At 34.8% G+C, this 12,759-nt stretch overlaps 1 pseudogene; it reads left to right on the forward strand.

Moving 5' to 3' along the window:
- Positions 1-455: 455 nt before the first annotated feature.
- The window catches only part of LOC122201265, a 46,307-nt pseudogene continuing 34,003 nt past the window's right edge, over positions 456-12,759 (forward strand).

A 12,759-nucleotide genomic window follows, 5' to 3' on the forward strand; every position in this document is an offset into this window, starting at 1 on the left:
GGGTTGGGGTAACTGAAAGCCTGGGGTTGACCTTTCCTGAGCAAAGATAGCAGACAAAGACTGCCCTGAGATTACAGCTGGATGAAGGAGACAGAGTGGCCTAGACACAGAAGGCTAATAACCTATCCAGACAGAGGAGGAAGCCAATCAAATGCCTGTGTATAAGGCACAGATTGGAAAGTCCATGGTCAGGAGGAACATTCCTTTTAGGTGAATGAGAGTTCCATCACCCATAAATCCCCTTGTTCTGGCCCCTGGGAATGTTTGTAAAATTGTCTCACTGGAGTTGAATACAAAAGGAGCCTAGTCAATATTCAGGATCATGGAAATAATTTACCAATGACCAGGTCCAAGTGGCCAATTGACCTGGAAATACTAGAGGACCATGGGAGAAACATCAGTGAGGGTGGTAAGGCTGGAAAACAGAGGCAGAAATAGGAAAGCTATCTGGGAAGATGTCGGGTAAGGACTTCTCAGGAGACTGAGAGCTGACCAAAGCACCAGACAATCAACAAAGTGGTACATGCTTAGCTTCAACAATGAACAGACATAACAACTTCATAAACATAACAGCTATAAATAGATCGGAGCACAGGGTAAATATAGATCCCATGGTAGAAAGCCCTGTAACTGGTTAAAAGTATGGATATAATCTGGATTCAAATTCTTATTTTTCCACTGTGGGATCACCCATCTTGCATTGTTTAACCTCTCAAATCTCAAAATCTCATGTATTAAACTAAACCAGCATGTTAATAACATAGGTTGCAAATACAGCTGTGCAGATTCAATGAATTCGTACACTCACAGCAATTAGCAGAATGTTTGTGACATGGCAAATCCTGGATAAATGTTAAGGATGACAACTGATGATGATGATTAGAAACAACAGTCACAATGACAGGGGAAGGGGTTAATTGACTTGGGGAAAGCATGAAATATCAGAGTAATAATTATATCTAGTATATAATGAGTGTCTTCTAGATCTCAGGTATCATTCTAAGTCCTTTATGTTTTTTAATTCATTTAATCCATACAACGCCTCTGTAGTAACTGCTACTGTCTTTTATATTTTACCAGTGACAGATGGAGGGTACAGGACAGTTGGAGTAGCCAAAACGAGAGAGCAAATAGTGGAGTTGGATTTCACATGCAAATGGCCTGTTTACTCTCCATGATGGTGAGTTGGCTTCATAGAAACCGTGTTGAGCAGAAACTTAAAGAAAAAATTCTAACAATTATCACTAAAGAAACTTGAGTATGATGAAACCTGAGGAAAACAGGGATTTGAAACAGTTTCTAAAGAGAAGAGTCACTGGGGAGCCTAGATGTCTCAGTCAGTTAAGCATCTAACTTTGACTCAGGTCATGAGCTCATGGTTTGTGAGTTCCAGCCCTGTGCTGACAGCTGGAGCCTGAAGCCTGCTTCAGATTCTGTGTCTCCCTTTCTCTCTGCCCCTCCCCAGCTCATGCTTTCTCTCTCTCTATCCCTCTCTCAATCTCTCTCTCTCTCTCTCTCTCAAATAAATAAATGTTTTAAAAAAACATTTAAAAAAAGAGAAGAGTCACTGTAGAAATCTGGGCAAAGTTTTCAAAATCCGAACTTTGCCAACAGCAAAAAAAGAAAACAAGAAAAAAAAACCCAAAGAAATCCCAGAAGTTTCAAAAATTTCTCAACAATACCCAAAGGATCCAGCTAACCACACTATACTGATTAAATAATTTATTATGCTGAAACACAGAAAATGACTGTACTAAAATGGAAATTAAATGAAAATTATTTTTTAAAAAATTCATTTTTAAGGAAATAAAATGAAGAAATCTTAGCTTTATCAAAAATCCAATATGTGTGTGCATTTTCATACATCGTTCTCAGAAAGCACAGCAATATCAAAATTACGGCAGAGGGTTAATTTTAGCAACAGCCTCTTCACAAAGGAAAACAAATGAATTGGATCTCCAGAGAACATTTCCTCTCACTTTCCATGAAGTGAATTTCAAGACTTGAAAAAACTTGTAAAAATTATGAGAGAGGCTTTAATTCGAACATTCATACCAAGAAATCTTAAATCACTGTATTTCTCTACATACCATCATTCTGAAAGTAATATTGCTTTAGTACTCTAGATTTACATTGGTTTTTAGAAATAAAACCCTATTGAAATAAAACTATATGAGAGTCTCCAGTGTAAAAAACAGCTCTAAGCAGGGCTCTCCTAGACAGTTAAAGTAGTGGTGTGGATCCCAAATCTGGCCCTCTTACATTTTCTTCTCAACCAGGAAGTCATAGAAAGGAAAAACATAGATGGATTTTCTGAAACAATCCAGCCCCAATTAAAATAAATACAGTGAATTTAGATATTCTAACATGGAAAACTGTCTCCAGCATATCAAGTCAAAATGCATTTTGCAGAGCAATATGTATAATATGATCTTTAAAAAAATAAAAATCGCAAATGGAAGGGTGTGTGTGTATGTGTGAGTGCGTCTAGAAAAATGTCTGATAGAACATTTATTACAATGTTAACAGTGGTTACCTCAGGGAAGTAAGCTACAGAATTTCAATGGCACACTTTTGTGTTGTTTCGACTGTTTACAATGGAAATGTATTATTTTATAATAAATACACAGTTTTAAAAGAAAACAGTGCTCCATGCTTTCACAGTGATGACTTAGACATAGAGATTTACTTGTACTCTTGTTTAATATAAGTCAAATTCAAATAACCCAGCAGCAAGCTCTTGAAGTCCAAGTGGGGAATGTTATGTAAATCTCAGGCATATTTTTCACCAGCCAAAATACCCTGCTCTTTTGAAAAAAAAAATTTTTTTAACGTTTATTTATTTTTGAGACAGAGAGAGACAGAGCATGAATGGGGGAGGGTCAGAGAGAGGGAGACACAGAATCTGAAACAGGCTCCAGGCTCTGAGCTGTCAGCACACAGCCCCACGCGGGGCTCGAACTCACAGACCCCAAGATCATGACCGGAGCCAAAGTCAGATGCTCAACTGACTGAGCCACCCAGGCGCCCCTATCCTGCTATTTTGAATGGTAGTGTTCAAAATCTAGGTTCAGCGCTCTTTGACCCCAAAGATGAGACGTTTAGTGAAGATAACAATTCTTGAGATCAATCATCATCTCTCTGCTCATGGTTAGAGTAGCATCCTCAAGAATTATATGAATTAATAGAGAACATATTCAAGTAAGGGTAGGAACATTCTTTAAACTGTGTTTTAAATGATAATTTCACTTTATAATTATCAGCTTATTAGAACTCAGGGTAAGAAATATAGGATCTGACAAAAAATTCCCTTTATTTCTGGAGGTTCACTCCTAGCTTCAAGCCACAAAATATAGTAGAGTAACTTAAAAAAGTGTTTGAGTACAGTCATCTTGCACTTAGAAAATCATGATATTTTACTTAGGTCACAGATAGAATGCTAAATTTTTCCTTGAAATATCTCTTAATTTACTTATGAACTTGCATCCCCTTTCTAGTCAGGTATAAATGATATCCTAGCAAAAGTAATAAAAAGTAGGATGGAGGTGTCACAGCTGAATATTAAGATAGCTTTGGTATGGGGCACCTGGGTGGCTCAGTCAGTTAGGGGTCTAACTTCGCCTCAGGTCATGATCTTCTGGTATATGAGTTGGAGCCCCACGTCAGGCTTTGTGCTGACAGCTCAGAGCCTGGAGCCTCGTTCGGATTCTGTGTCTCCCTCTCTCTCTACCCCTCCCTGTCTTGCACTCTGTCTCTCTCTGAAAAAACAAATAAACATTTTTTTAAAAAAACGACAGCTGTGATATAAATCTGTGAAGGTAAAACAAATGGGCTGATACTTATTCAGAAATTCAAGTATTCATTTCTCATTATTTACCAACTAGATGTAATACACTTTGCTAGTTATTGAATTTACCTATGGTTCATGTCCAAATCTAAAAATAACCTGCCTTTTACTTTTGTCTTTGGTATCTAAACTTGAGGCCTGACATTTAGTATCTGATACAATAGCTTTTATTTGTTGTTGTTATACATAATTAAATTCAATAAAATTTATTCGAGTTAAATGCATACATTGTGGCTACCGGCCTCCAGTATCCCAAAACATAAAGATTCAAAAATATATTTAAAGTACAAATGAGAAGTCCTAAATAAGCAAGTGTGGCCACCAGATCTCAGAAAATCAGACAATGATACTGATGATGCCTATGCTGGTTAACTCTCTCCTACTCAAAATTACCAGAAGTAATTAGTCACACCTTTAACAAGGCTTCTACTTTGTTTCCCAGTCTCTAAAATTAGGTAATTATTTGAAGCCCAGTAACTGGGCTTATGAATTCATGCTTATGAACTCATAAGACTTCCTCTGTATCCAAAACCAATTCAAATTCTGTTTGCATGGCTGTACCTACCATAATTCCACTTGAAAAATTCATAGATATCATGATAGATTTGGGATTTGGAGGATGAAGGGAGAAGTTGGTAACTTTTCCATCAACATAAGAAGAAAGAATGAAGAAGGCAAATGATGAGGTTACACATTCCCAGACTTAGCCTAAGGGACCAGCTCCAAAACACACTGAAAAGGAAGGTCATGACTGGAAAGGCTAACAAACCTGAATGAATAAAAAGGTTTTTGAGACTCACTACAAGTTATGCTACCAATTCCAAATGGCTTTACCCTACAGAGTTACATTTCTACCTGACAATTTAGAGCAGAGACAGCAGTCTTTGGCATGGCTGATGAGTGGACACGAGTGGGGAAATATGAGCTGATATTTTTCTTGGCCTGGGTGATTCTGACTTCATAGATCTTCCTGGCATAACCAAAAAAGACTAAGGATTTTGGGACGGTGGGAAGGCTGAGGCCCAGCCTGAGTGGCTGAGAGCCAAATGCTAATGTGCTCTAATCCTGACAACAGGTTGGAGATGCAGATCATGAACATTTACATTACCCACAAGCTCCTGCTTTCCCTGTAGACTAGTTACTCCCTACGTCTTAGCTCATCTATCACACAGTGTTCAATTCCTGCTCATGCCTTCTGCACATTTATTTTGAGCAAAAATATCCCTCAGGGAAAATGGAATTTAGAGAGATTATTGAAAAAAAGATAAGTAAATTTTATCCCTTAATAGGTTTGAGGGTTTTTTTTTTTTAATAATTTGGGCTTTGCAATAAGGGAAAATATAGTGTCCTTGGGGTCTAGACAGACACAACTGTTTAGACCATTCCTAATAAACATCATTCTGCAGAATTTTGCAGTTGTAATAGATTGTAGCCAGATAATATCCAAATATTACAAGGGAAAGGACCATAATGAACATACAAGTAGTCTCCCAGTCCATTTATTTAGAGATTCTGTTTATTTTTATTGAAAAAGATATGTAAGTAGTCAATGAAAACAATATGGGATAAAATATATACACAAAGAAATAAGAATAAATCTTATCCTGAGAATAAAAACAGATTATCTCACCATTCTGTGAATTTGCTACATTTGGAACACTCAGATCTGCTACTATGCAACCTCTCCTGATGATTCACTCATGTATTTAAAAAAGAAAGGAAAATTGGGTGGTTATATTTCAATCATGCACCACTGTAGGAAGAACGAACAGATATTCTCCTATATGTGTGGACTTTATAATCCAAAAACAGAGCTAAACTTAAAAATTTTTTTGAACATTTATTCATTTTAGAGAGACAGAGCATGAGTAGGGGAGGGGCAGAGAGAGACACACAGAACCCAAAGCAGGCTCCAGGTTCTGAGCTGTCAGCACAGAGCCCAACACGGTCAAGCTGTGAGATCAAGACCTGAGCTGAAGTCAGATGCTTAACCAACTGAGCCACCCAGGTGCCCCAGAAACTTTAAAGAAATAACCACCCTTGAATTGTAAAATTAGAACTGTATTTGAAAAAGGTAAAATGCATAGCTCTATATTATAGTAGGGAAATTTGATTTCTTTAAAGAAATAGAGAAAGGGAAATAGAAGGAATGTAATAGTTGAGCTGAAATATGAAGGTATTGATTACTAACAGCTGAAGAAGAGAAAAGGAAATCATGCCTGGCAGAGGATCTGAATATTCAATTCCCTTATAGGTGTAATGAGCAAAACACCTGTGGATGCAACCAAGACAGCTGACAAAGAGAAGATTAGGGTGTGTCAGTGGAGACAATGATTCTAGAATCATTCTCCAGCCACTGATTGAGACTCTGGTAGCTGGTCTTGCAAAGAAGTACAGAATATCAATATAGCTCTTTGAGTCTCCTGGACACATTGTGACTTTGACAGCTTCAGTAATGCTTTTATAAACTGTCTTAATTTTACTCACAGCAAAATCTGCTTTATATTACAAACAGCAAAATAATCCAAGGAAGGAAGATGTGAAAAACATTGCCAACTTTATAAGAACTATATAAACAATGGATCTTCATTAGATTTCAGGAATTTGAGGCCATCTTCCTATATTTTTACTAGAATGATGATTAATTTTCTTACTCAGCTTGTAAACTTGCAAGCAGTGTGAGAAAGGTGACAATCAGGGCTGGTGCATCACCCGCACTGATTACATGCCATGATGGTCACCTCCACAGTAAACTGGGAAACTTTGTTTGGTGGTTACTTTCAATGCCACCAAACATGCTGTCTTGGTGAACATCTTTATGATATTGAAGCCCATGTGGTACCCAGGCGAACTTTTGCTCAGAGCTTCATGCTGCATATTTCCAGATTTAACTTCAATCTGAACATATAATGGCATGGGTGACCTGGACTATTAGTCCCCTGGGAAGAAGGGCTTCCTCTGTTCATTCACTGCAGCATCCTTAGCCACTAGGACAAGGCCAGTACACAGTGGTTCTTAAATGACATTTGTGGGATGAATGACTAGCTTCCTTCAAAGAAACTTTGGTTATGTCAGTGCCATGGGAAACTGCCATATAGGAGAAGTGACATCTTTAGTGTAAATCTGCCTTTTATATGTTATTATATAAAAATGAATATAAATAGATGGGATGATATTGTGATCCTACACTCTACTTTGAAGACAAATTTTGTCTAAAGGGAAAACTAATTGAGGCTTCTCTTCCATTTACTTACTGATTTTACTCATAATTCTGTTTTTAACATTTCCCCCTACGTTGAAATTAGTTATGTCTATCCTTTCACAAATGTCCGTTATCACTGTAGAGTTTAGTTGATACGATTACCATATAAGAACTAACATAATACACCAACATAAATCATATACATAGAGCAAATGAGAGGTTTTATTCTTATATAAATGTCCCATGGTTTTTCCTACCATTGATGACCCTTACCTTTTTTATCACCTCTCTATAACATAAGCTGATTTGGAAATTTTTTTACCTAACTGTCAATGACTGATTTAGTTTTGTGTGCATGTAAGCAGATTTAAAGCCTCAAACTAAAGGCATGTGATTCCTAACTTTGAAAATGGATTTCAAGCTTCTTTCAATCAAAGAAAAGGTATGTACAGCTTAGAAACTGTTGGCATACAAGTATCTAGATCTTCATATCTCTACATAGACCTGGTCTTGAATTGGAAAAAAAAAGAAAGAAAAGAAAGGAAACAAAGAATAACAATCATCTTCTGTAGTTAGGACAATCCTTTATTATGTTGTATTAAAGGCACTCAACAGAGAATGGCAGAGATACATGGACCTTTATAATTCAAATGTGGAAACTGAGGGACAAAAAGAAGGGACTTAACATAAAGTTTCATATCTAATGAGTAACAGCAAACAAAAAAGACTAGAACAGTTGTCTCTGGTACAGAGCCCTTGGAATTTTTCAGTATTCTTACAAAATCGAGTCTTAAATCTCAGGCTATCTTAAAACATGAAATATGAATTCAGTGGCAAGAAATATGAATCTAAAAAATAATTCAGCACTACATGATCAGAGAGGCATGGAATAGATATAGATCCAAATAAAATAAAAATCAGTATTAATAAAAATTCACATTTTAAACCTTCTCTCTGTGAAGAAATAACCATGTTTCATTATAATTATTAGTATGTCATTGCAAAAAAGGTGTCATTTATGATTCTTATAATCATATCTGTAATTTTATATGGCTCATAAAAATGTGACATCCATGAAATGGAATATCAATTATAAGATGCCTTTTATTTGCTTTACATTTTTGGAGAATCAATTCAATTAGCTTTCATGATTAGATCCAAATATTGAACCTGCAAGTTATAGCTCAATGTGTAATGGGTGACTTAATGGATATCTTAATAACTTAAACAAAATATGCCATTGACATGAAATATATTAGTAAGTAAATAGGTGATTATTTAAGTGAGTAAAAACAATAACAGAAAAGAGAGAAGAAATTAGATTATCAAGCTAGGGAGGTTTATTTTCAATATCTCTGTTCCATCTATCCCAAATTTCAAAGACCATTTTATTATCCTTTCTAGCTCCCAAGCTACCCTGGGCTCGAATATCGTCCTTAAATTCATCCTATATGATATAGCAATGAACCAAACGCATTTAATGTATTTTTTATTAATTTACAAGAGTTTTAGCAACGTCCTGAAATATCCATATTGTGTGCTCAAATTTTTTAAGAGGATAATGTTTAATCAACACAAATATATATTGGTAGAATCTCAATTTTGTGCCAGGTTTTTGGAAGGGGGAAAGGAACTAAGAATTTTGAGCATTATAGTATATATGAATGACAATCTACAAGGTAATTTATGTCTAAAATTTTATTTAAATCTCAATTCTGTAATGTAGGTGTTAATTTTAATTTTAATAATTTTCAAACTGAAACTTTTTTCGAGATAAATAGAACTTAGTAAAATTTTCATGTTTATCTTACTAGGAAATGATTTTTTTTAATTTTTCAATGTTTATTTATTTTTGAGAGAGAGAAAGAGACAGAGTGTGAGTGCAGGAGGGACAGAGAGAGGGGGAGACACAGAATCCAAAGCAGGCTCCAGTCTCTGAGCTGTCTTCACAGAGTCCCACACGGGACATGAACTCACAAACCTAGAGACCATGACCTGAGCCGAAGTCGGACGCTTAACCAACTGAGTCACCCAGGTGCCCCGGCAGGGAAATGATTTTGGACTGCTTGCATTGTTAGCATTTTACTTAGGATTTGCACTTCTAAATTCTTAATGACAGAGTTCTTATTTTGTGATTTCGTTGTCAGATTTCATGCCAGTATTTGTGTCTCTCAATAAATTTACATCAGTTTTCATAACTTGCCTAGGCTAAAATTTAACTGAAACTTTAGGAAACAATTTTCTTTATTCATTACATAGGCAATTATGCCTTACCATGATGGAACCAAAAGGTACAACTTTGAGAATTCAAAGAGTAATAAATTTTGGAAAATACAAACTAATCTATAGTGACAGAAAGGAGATCAGTTGTTGCCTAGGACCAAGGTGAGGAGGCAGAGAGGGATAGGGAGTAGAGATTATAAAGGTATTTGAGAAGGGGTGCCTGGGTGGTTCAGTCCTTAAGCACCCCACTCTTGATTTCAGCTCAGGTCACGATGTCCAGGTTCGTGATTTCAAGCCCTGCGCCAGGCTCTGAGCTGACAGTGCGGGACCCTCTTGGGATTCTCTCTCCCATTATCTCTGCCCATCCCCTGTTCATTTTCTCTTTCTAAATGAATGAATGAATGAATGAATGAATGAATGAATAAACAGATAAATAAATAGATGTATATAGACACACACACACACACACACACACACACACACACACACTAAAAGGTATTTGAGGAAACTTGGGAATCTGGATTATGTTCATTATCTTGTTTGGCTTAATGGGTTCACTGGTAAATACATATGTCAAAATGTATCAGATTATGTACTTTAAATACTTGTAGTGTTTTTTTTTGTCAAGGACTCCTCAATAAAGGTGTTAAAAAGAGAGAATTCAAAGAGCACACATAAGGGAATTAGAGTTGTACTAATTCCATTTCTACTGCTTTGATGAGCTTTAAATTTTGTTTACCATAGCAATTAGCAATACAGTTGTAAAATTGATAAAAATGTGAGCAATGTTTAAAAAGGGTTACTCAACATAATACATATTGTAGTAGAAAACGAAAGTCCCATATTCTTGACTAAATGTGAAGAAATCAGATGTAGATATACTGAACGATGCTTTAATTTTATTGCTATGTACAGAAAACTATTACAAAAGCCAACTTATTAGTAAAGTTCATGTAGGAAAAATATTGCTCCTCTAGAAAAATATCTGAATTTTAAAGCCCAGAGCCCTCTCTTTTCTCATTGAAATAGTTGTATTTAACAGCATATTTTAAAAATAAAATTAGGTATCTTAGAGATAGAATTGTACCACTATAGCATATTGCTGTGATTTTTGCTTAGGTTTTGAATAGTTTATATACAGCATGTGAATTATATTCACTTTGAAAGTTTGACAGAAAACAGAATTAACATCTCCTGGGTTTATAATTGATCATTATTGGAGATAATACTTTGATAAAGTTTTCAAACAATTCCATATTGCTTTTCCTGCAAAGCATTTTATTTCTTCCTTTGGTGATTTTTTTTTCCAGAAAATTCTGAATATTATTTTGAATATTATTTCTACTTCCTCCTATTCAGATCAAGAATGAAGTCACCATTAACATCCTTACTTCTGTTAGTCTCATTGATGGGTTCCTTGTATCATACTCATATAGACATTTTCAGAATAGTAATAGTAAAAACACTATTTTTTGTTAAACAGTAAAATGCTTTTTATTTTTGACATGATTTTTAAAACTCTGAGCCTTGTTTCTTTTCAAATCTATTTTTATTTTCTATGTTATATTCTGACTCAGCATCCATATTTATTTAGTCTTCTTCCAGTCCAAAGATGGTGACATATTCAGGCTTATTATAGGTTCTTCAAGAGAATTTATAAATGGAATAATTTGTTATGTTTTTATTGTTTCTCAAGTTTCTACTTAAATTCCAGTTAGTTAGTATACAGTGTAATATTAGTTTCAAATGTAGAATTTAATGATTCATCACTTACATAACAACAGCTAGTGCTCATCACAAGTGCCCTCCTTAATACCCATCACCCATCTAAACCATTTCCCATCTATCTCTCTCCATTAACCCTCAGTTTGTCCTCTGTAGTTGTCTTTTATGATTTGCCTCCCTCTTTTCTTCCCTTTCTGCTATCTTCATGTTTTGTTTCTTAAATTGTATTTGTGAGTGAAAGTCATATGATATTTGTCTTTCTCTGACTTATTTTGCTTAGCATAAGATTCTCTAGCTCCATGCACATCATTACAAATGGCAAGATTTCATTCTTTTTATGGATGAGTAATTTCCATTATACACACACACACACACACACACTACATTTAATTTCACTGAGTCAAAACCATTCCCAGGAAATTCTTAGGATCTCACATGAATGCTCAAGCAAAATTGAAATAAACTTATGTGTTATGCCCTTTTCTAATTACAAATTTTTGAAATCGAAAAAATGCATTTTTCTATCCTTCCTCTACCCATTTCCTTTCAATGGATCCTCTTATTTTACAGAAAGTAAAATGATACATGGTATTATATTGTCCTAAACTCAAATGACTCCCCTTCTGCCAGTCAACTTCTTGACTGCTTCTTATCCATGAGCTGTTCATATATGCATGCTCATATCCATGAGAAATATGAATAGATTTTATATATTTTAAAAAATATTTATATATGATATTTTTAATCCAAATTACTCTGTCAACTTGGGTTATATATTATACACAGAGTATCCATTATATAAAAAAAAAATAAGCCTACGATATCTGAAATTTAAAAATTATATACAAATAGAAAAGAGGAAATATAGTTAAACATTTTTCAGACACATAGACCACAAGCAGTTATTAATATGATACAATTAGTTTTGGTAGAGTAAAAAGGGAACAAAATTCAGATATAAATGTAACTTACTGAAAAACCCACACACTCATACTGAAAAATCAATATGGAAGTTCTATTTGCATAATTTATTTTCCAATCATAAGACTTACTATATTGCTGAGAATATTGTTTTAAAAATAAAAATCATTTATGCCATATTTTTATATTATACAAATATAGACATTAAACTCAATTTGATAACAACATTGCCACCAAATCTGACATTTATTTGCTGACTTAGACTCAATATTAAATGGGAAAATAATGGTTTTATTGTTTATTGTCTTTGAGGTAACATGATTATCTTGAATTCTGAAGAAATCTAGTATTCCTAAGAAAAGTGCTGACCAGCTTTCAAGCTACTCAATAAGTACTTATTCTGTACTAAACAGTTTTCTAAGTGCTTGATAAATTCTTGCTTGGTAAATTATTTCAGTTATCATTCATATGAGAGATAGGTATTATCAATGTGTTTCATAGATATCAAAGATCATATCTTTCATATTTTAATATCTCTAAAATCAGGATTTATCTCACAAGTAATGATATCTTACAAGCAATGATAGCTTGAAATTAATGTTGGCTGGGGGTTAGCTGTGATATGGTTGTTGATACCTAAGCATTAATAACCATCAAGAGTAGCAATATCAAAATTTGTAGATAGGATGTCAAGAGTTTGGAAGAATATCCAAGAGCCACTACTGAACCATTATTTTAACCTTGAGGGACCAAACCATTGTGGAAAGGGGAGGTAGTGTACCAAACATATTTATAAACATTGCTAAAACTGAAGCAAAAAATAGGCTGGGTTTACCTAATT

Source organism: Panthera leo, chromosome D1 (assembly GCF_018350215.1).
Source record: "Panthera leo isolate Ple1 chromosome D1, P.leo_Ple1_pat1.1, whole genome shotgun sequence".
In the NCBI taxonomy this organism is placed as follows: domain Eukaryota; kingdom Metazoa; phylum Chordata; class Mammalia; order Carnivora; family Felidae; genus Panthera; species Panthera leo.